The sequence below is a fragment of the Perca flavescens genome, chromosome 17, assembly GCF_004354835.1.
Source record: "Perca flavescens isolate YP-PL-M2 chromosome 17, PFLA_1.0, whole genome shotgun sequence".
Lineage (NCBI taxonomy): Eukaryota > Metazoa > Chordata > Actinopteri > Perciformes > Percidae > Perca > Perca flavescens.
In genome coordinates, this window is record NC_041347.1 from 16,258,794 (window position 1) to 16,266,206 (window position 7,413).

The window sequence follows — 7,413 nt, forward strand, 5'->3', positions numbered from 1 at the left end:
CCGTCTCTTGGTGCACTTAGATTATAACAGTGCCCCCAGTTGTTCCTGTATTTAAACAAAGAGAGAGAAGGAAAAAATGAAAGAGAAAGGAGGGTTTGGGGATGCAAAAACTGAGTAACAGGGGAAGGGGATCAAGGTAAATTAATATGAAACTAAATGGTACTTAACGTGGCAAGTGGTGGGATGTTAGTTGGGTTGCCACCCAGGGGAATATCACCCCCAGGAAATGTTTCTGAAGATTTAATCACCTTGAAACTCAAAGATCACACAGGTTCAAAATCACTTGGAATTTGATTCCAAAAACAGATATAACATTGTTAAAACAGCAGAAAGGTAAGTCAACTGTAACATACAACACAAGCACAGCAATCAGTTAGCTCAATATATTGCACAATATCCTATAGACACAAGGACACAAGAACCAGGGCTGGGGGCTTACAGAAATGTCGTGTTGAGGGGAGGTGTGGTGGTGGAGGGAGGTACCCTTAGTCTGGATCAACATAAGTACATTTCCAGGAGAAAGCCTGACATCTGGCGTGTGGCTCACACCTTCCACTCTCTGCATATTGCCCTTCTCAAACTCTGTTCGCTACAGGAAACAACAACAAACTTCCAGCTAGCAAGCTAAACGCTGAAAATGGCAAGTTTTGAAGAAAATTTGGATCGTGCAATAAAGTAAAGTTTTAAAAAGAATATGTTTACGCCATTGACTATCTAACTGGGACATTTCAGGATCAATTGGATGAAGTACATGCGGCAATACACTGGTAAGAGGAAATGGCGTTTGACCATGTATCCAGCTAATTTAAATAGCTCACATTGTGTGAACAGTTAACATAATTTAATTGTTTATGTGGCATATTCTTTTGCGGGGTGTAAATGTTCCAGCAGAAAAAGTTGCTTCCCCGAGATTTTGCAGACCCATTGTTGCTGCGTCCAGAACAAGACGATTTTTATTAGTTTAAAGAAATGCAAACAACCCAGAGCGTTTTTTTTCACCTATCCTAGAATGAATCTGTGGTGTAGTCAGACCTTACTCCACAGCTCTGTGGAGATAGGTCTGGCAATGTGAGACTAGGGTACATTGCCCCCATCTAAATGACACCCTGAGCACACTACAGTAAGGGAGTGAAGGGACACTCATTCACATTACCCTCTTATCTCTCTCTCTTTCTTTCTCCCTCTCTCTCTCCCTCTCTCCTCTCTCTCCCTCTCTCTCTTTCTCTAGCTGTCATTGAAGACAGATTGAAGACAGTACTTCATTTGAGCCCAAGGACTACATCCCATCCAAATTCCCATAATTTCCAATAATTCCCATGAAAGTTTCCAAATTGGAATGTTCCATGGAAAGTTTCCCGAAAATTTAGCAGAAAATTTCCGCCCCTTTGCAACCCTACTCACAACAACAACAAAAACCAGAACTGCTCAGAAACAGTCCTCCAGCAAAACAAAGATGTCAACCACAAAGAGACCAACCTCCCTTCAGACAGCTCCCAGCAGGACTGGAGACAAAATTATTTCTGTTTGTTCTTCAACTAAAAGTATGAAGATTTGCAATCATGCTGTGAAAGCATAATAAACCAGTACCTGGCCTGTAGACCCGTTAGCAATTTGGTGTTGGGGGAATTTCTCACTTGAACTGAGTTAGTGGGTCCCTAGACATGAAAAATCACAGAGGTGCTCATCCGCCATAGTGCCTGAATTGTGCAATGGTCAAATCAAATATGGCCGCCATTGACTATGATGAAAATCTATCTTTTTTGTTTCTTAATGTTTATACACATGTAATACCTCTATTTTGACTAATTGTGTTATGTGGAATTCATTTCTGATATTGTTATGACCATAGTGGGTGATATTTCACCTTAAAAGGTCATGGTCAAGGTAATTTTCCTATTCTGAAGACCTTGGCCAAAACTTGTCTTAACTAGCATTAAGGATCATCTTGTCACTGAAATGTCAATGTCAACATAATTTTTCAATAACTAGATTAAGATTTTTTTTCTTTATAGTATATATATATACATTTTTATTGTATTTTTTTCCACAATGATTTGTTTTAATTATAACAAGACATGAAGAGAAGAAACGTAACAATCATAAACATCCCCTTTGAACTTGTGTTTTAATTGGGTGTTAGTACAATGATATCAAATAAAACTATGTAGCAATAAAAGTGATATAAATTACATCATACCAAATTAACTAAAAGTGCACCATATAGTCTGATTTCTCTCAAAGTATACTGTATGTGTGCATGCATGTTAGTGGGATAGTTTTTTTCAGGATGATTTTTCCATGGCAGAATACATTGCATACGGTGCATGAAACTCCAGCAGCATGACAGCCACATCAGCGATTGTCACACTTGCCTGCACACTTACGTACTTTAAGCAGACTTGGTGGTAAGGGCTTTAGACATTTTGATTTGTGAGTGTGCCAAAGTTGCACCTTCCATCCATGTTCCGTTGGCTCTCGTCTTGCTTTGGGGTCCTTGGCTGTTGCAAACAAGTGGTATGCCGTATGAACCAGAAAAGCCCCTCGTTGGATGTGGCCTCTGATCCCACTACTTGTGGGAGGGAGAGCATCAATTCCAGCACTTCCACTGGTGTAGATTTCTAACCTGAAGTCATCAAATGTCTTAGCTGTTGTAGCTGACTTGGCCCCAGCCCAGATACGCACCAAGTACTTCTCAGCAATTGCTGCATCTTGCTCAGTCAAGGTGTCTGCCTTTCCAAAGTTGGCTAAGTATTGGACTGGGTCAGAAGCCATAGCAGCATGTTTTGTCCCCACTTTGCTCTTACAGTCATCTCCAGTCAGGATATGTGCTTTAATCACTGTCTTTGACAGTGATGGTCCAAGACAAGACACTGCTTAATGGAGTGGAAGCATTCGCCGCCTCTCACCAGTGCCATACTGCTTCCAGATCTCCTTCATCCCGAGTTCTTGGAAGTATGGGCTGTAGTGGAGAAGCAATGCAAAGGTGTCTGTGTCATTGGAGACTATGACAACTCTCTTGCACTGCTTCACACTAACAGTCCACTCAACATGCAGCAACCTGGCATCAGCCTCCTCAATCCAGTTGAAGAGGTCTGGGATCTCTTCACCACTAGCTGCCTTTGCTGGTAGCACCTCATCATCAAACAACAGAGCTGACAATGACAGTAGCATTGCCACTGGCTCGATTGCACACCATGTCCTGAGCTAACAGTTGAAGATTCCGCTTGTTCTCCTCAGATGCCCAGAACTTGTCAAGTTGCTGAGGGATGGGTGTGTGTCTGTTCATGCCAATGATGTTGATGCCTGCTGTTGAGTCTGCATGCCGCATGCGCTCCCCTTCGTTCAGGGACAACTTGATGTAGGAATCTAGTACAAGATGGATCTAGTACATGATGGCATTGATGACAGCACCTAAAGTAGGGAATTGTGCTAGAGGCATCTGTCGCATCTTCGACATGAAGTCTACCACAACATGAGTGGCATAAGTAGACTCAGGACTCCATTGGGTGAGATCAAGTCGAGGCTCAATCTCATTAACAAATTTTGACTTTATTATTTGTGTGACACACAAAATGAAGGGGCTCTCACAATGACGGGTCACTTTAAATGCTTATTTCACTTATTTACAGTGCATGGTTGACATTGATACCACAGTCAATCAGTGACTGAATGAGAAGACCAGATCCAATTTTTAGTTCCTATTGATTCCTTTATCTTGGTGTTCATCTTCATTCGAACACCTGACAGTATTGAGTTGTTTTTATAAGTGTTACCAATCAATCACAATCAGGGCCCGATCTGAAACGCCAGTATGAAACGCAAAACGCAAGTAGCTTTGTGGGCGGATCTCGGGCGCTGTTGCTATTATGCCGGCGAGATAAATGAGTCTTGCGCCCGACACAAATCTAAAATGGGTTGGTCTGAAGTAGCTAGGTGTGGTTTGGGCGTAACGTGAAAATAACCAATCATAACGTCATCTCACATTCCCTTTAAGAGCAGGCGCGCTTGTTCCATGGCAGATTGCTATTATGACGGCGGATTTGCCTGGCGCACGCCAGCGGGAGCTGTCCGAGATGCGGCAAAGTAATAAATGCCCATCTTGTCCGGGTGGCGATGTTGTTGCGGCCTCTCGGGCACATCTCCTCATGTCTGGAGAGGATTGCTGCAGCCATGGAGCGTGGGCCTCCAAACGCACCACCTGCACCTGTTGTGCCCCTTCCTCCTCCCCCAACTCCATCTCCGTCCACCCGCTCCACCAGGAGCGCATCGTGCATTACTCCCGGACCAGATTCTGCCGGAGTGTCCAATCCCACCGTAGCTCAACATCACGTCTCCTTAAGTCCTCTAATATTTCCTCATTTATGTCATCAACACATCCATGATTCATGGAAATGTTGTGTAAAACACAACAAGCCACAAAGAATGCTGCGACTTTTTGAGGACTGTACTGTAAGGTTCCTCCTGATCTATCCAAACACCTGAAGCGCATTTTCAGTAATATTTTTCTTTGTAATTATGTATGGTTTGCAAAAATGGGAACTACTGCGTCCGTTTAGATGAGAGAAGTGTATGCGCGTTGTGCCCACGCTACATTATGGCCAAGCATGCGCCCCTAAAATAGCATCTGAATAACGCGCCACTGACTTTAAACCAGGTTTTTCCTGGTCACTGGCGGAATTGTGTTTTGAAACTGCAAAATAGCACCAGATAACGTTTGCGCCTGAACACGCCTCCTCTCTTCGCTGAACCGCCCCCGGGAGCGCAAATACATTCCCTAATTTACCGACGTGCGTCTGTGGAGGGAAAAGTCCGCCGTGCGTCGGGTGCAAAATAGGAATGATACATGCATCGGTGTACAAAGGCAATTGCGCTAATTACAAGATAGGGCCCTCAGTCTATTATCTATGTAGCACTGGTTTGTCAGTAATGAGCACTCCAGACTAAACCTCTTTCATGGCAAGGTTTTTATTTTTAATTTAGTGTTTCAGATGAATATTATCAGGACAAAGTCCCAATTTTCCAGGTTTATTAACCTTCCTAAAGCCCAGCTAATTAATTTCCTTTTGTGCTTTCTGGGGCTTTGTGTTGGCTGTGGCTCATCATCTATCTACAAACCGGGACACCTCTGTTTGTGTGTGTGTGCTTGTGTGTGTGTGTGTGTGTGTGTGTGTGTGTGTGTGTGTGTGTGTGTGTGTGTGTGTGTGTGTTTGCGTGTGTGTGTGTGTGTACAGTATGTATGTCTCTGCGTCTGTCTTTGAAATATCCTATGAACCGTTCATCCAATCTACTTCACACTTGCTTTCCTGGGTACCCAATGAACTTGGGGTTTGGATTTTGGAGCAATTTGGACATCATTGGATATCGGTTATTAACTTAAATTTAAAAACTAAATGGACGAACAATAAAGGTTGAGCAAAAAATTTAGCGGGGGGGGGGGGGGAGCTTTACCGGCTTTGACTCCAGTACACTTTTTCCTGCTTCCAACGTTACATGATTGCTGGATTTACCAAACTACATTTTCTTCACTTTCCTGGAGTAAAGCAGCTAGCATACAAGAACATCACAACTGTACGTTTGCCTCTCTAACTTTCACCACTTAGAACTTATGTTACTACCTTGGTTTAAAACAAGCTAATCATATTACCAGGCCACCTGATGTTAATTAACTTTACGCCTATAACCATAGGCGGCACTAGGCTATTTTTAGGGGTGCTGAAGCACCCCTAAAAATCATCTCAGCACCCCTGAAAATAAAGTCCTTATCATTGTGATTCTGTGAAATTGTTTAGTGCTCAAACCTTATTACTTTTGCAAACCAGATTTTAGTGATGGAATAGGATAAATGACGACAGGCTCAGCTCAGTTGTAGCCTCAAGTCAACAGCCTATCTGCGATTCCTTGAACAAGGATGCCTCAGTCAGCCTAGTGTTCAGTCTGTGCAGATAACTTTGGAGAATTCGATCGTCAGAGTATGGCTACTTTCAACCACTGAAAAGGTATGGCTAATGGAGTGAAAATTAAATCTAATTGAATGAACATGTTAAGTAGGCTACAGGTGTAGTATTTTAATTTAGTTGCGCAACTTAGACAAAATTGCTAACTGTAGGCATGTGTAGCTTAGGAGTAGCTAGCCTACAACGACATATTTACATATGCCGTAACGGCTTGAGCACCGCTAAAAATAGCATATAGCGCCGCCTATGCTGCCGTTACCACCCTACCAGACACTTTCTTATTTTTAACTGTCAATGCCAATGAAAAATTAACAATTCGACCTGACGGATCATCAGACTCATTCAAATCAGAACTGAAACACTGGAACAACAAACCCTGACCCACAGTCTGTTTCCCCATAGATGGATATACGTTTCTTTTTTTAAAGAAAACAGCCAGGTTCAGGTGAGAAAGTATAAGATAAGCCTTTAACATCATCCCACTGCACTGAACAGCAACCCCATATTCACATATGTTATAAATAGCTGAATGTATAACCTAGCCTCCTATAACCTAGTATAGCCTACACAATACATTCTCTGTTGATTAGTTGATTCCATTTACCTTCTGGTTGACAGCACAAAGGAGTGAGGATAATAGAGAGGGTGAAGGGCAGAGAGAGCAAGATGAACAAGGTGAGAAAATGGCTAGGTAGCCTATAAGACATAAGGTAGCCTATATATATATATATATATATATATATATATATATATATATATATATATATATATATATATATATATATATACATGTATATACAGTAGTCCTGGCAAGGACTACTGTACAGTAGTCCTACTATATATATATATATATATATATATATATATATATATATATATATATATATATATATATAGTAGGACTACTGTGTTTTGTTTTCTCTTTTATTTGAAGATTATTTTCTAGTTGATTACAAAATGTCTTGTATGTGATTGTCAGTGATATGGCGGAGGGAGGGAGATAGATAGAGATAGATACATTATATTTACATATGCATTTCATGGAGGACTAGGCTCTTAAGAAAAAGAGATGTTGGATTTTCCCCATCTGGTTCAGAGGCATTATTAGATTAGATTATTCATCATTTAGCTGTATAACCATATCAGTTTCTATCAATTGTGTAAATGAAAAAGTTGAAAATTAACAGCAGAAAAAAACATGAATAATCCTGTCTAAAAATATGTTAAGGCTTATTTTACCAGTTCAAGGTATGTGCATGGGTGTAGCTCAAAATTCTGGGTCCTGTAGAAAGGCATTTTCTATGGGCCCCTCCCTGCATCCACAGCTAGCATCTTTTTGGGCCCTCCTCACATGAGGGCCCTGGGTACTCAGTCCCCTTTTTCCCCCCAGTCCGACACCCCTAGGTATGTGTGCTGCAATAATCATGCTTTGTAGCTTCCATCTTTTTTCACAGCAGAT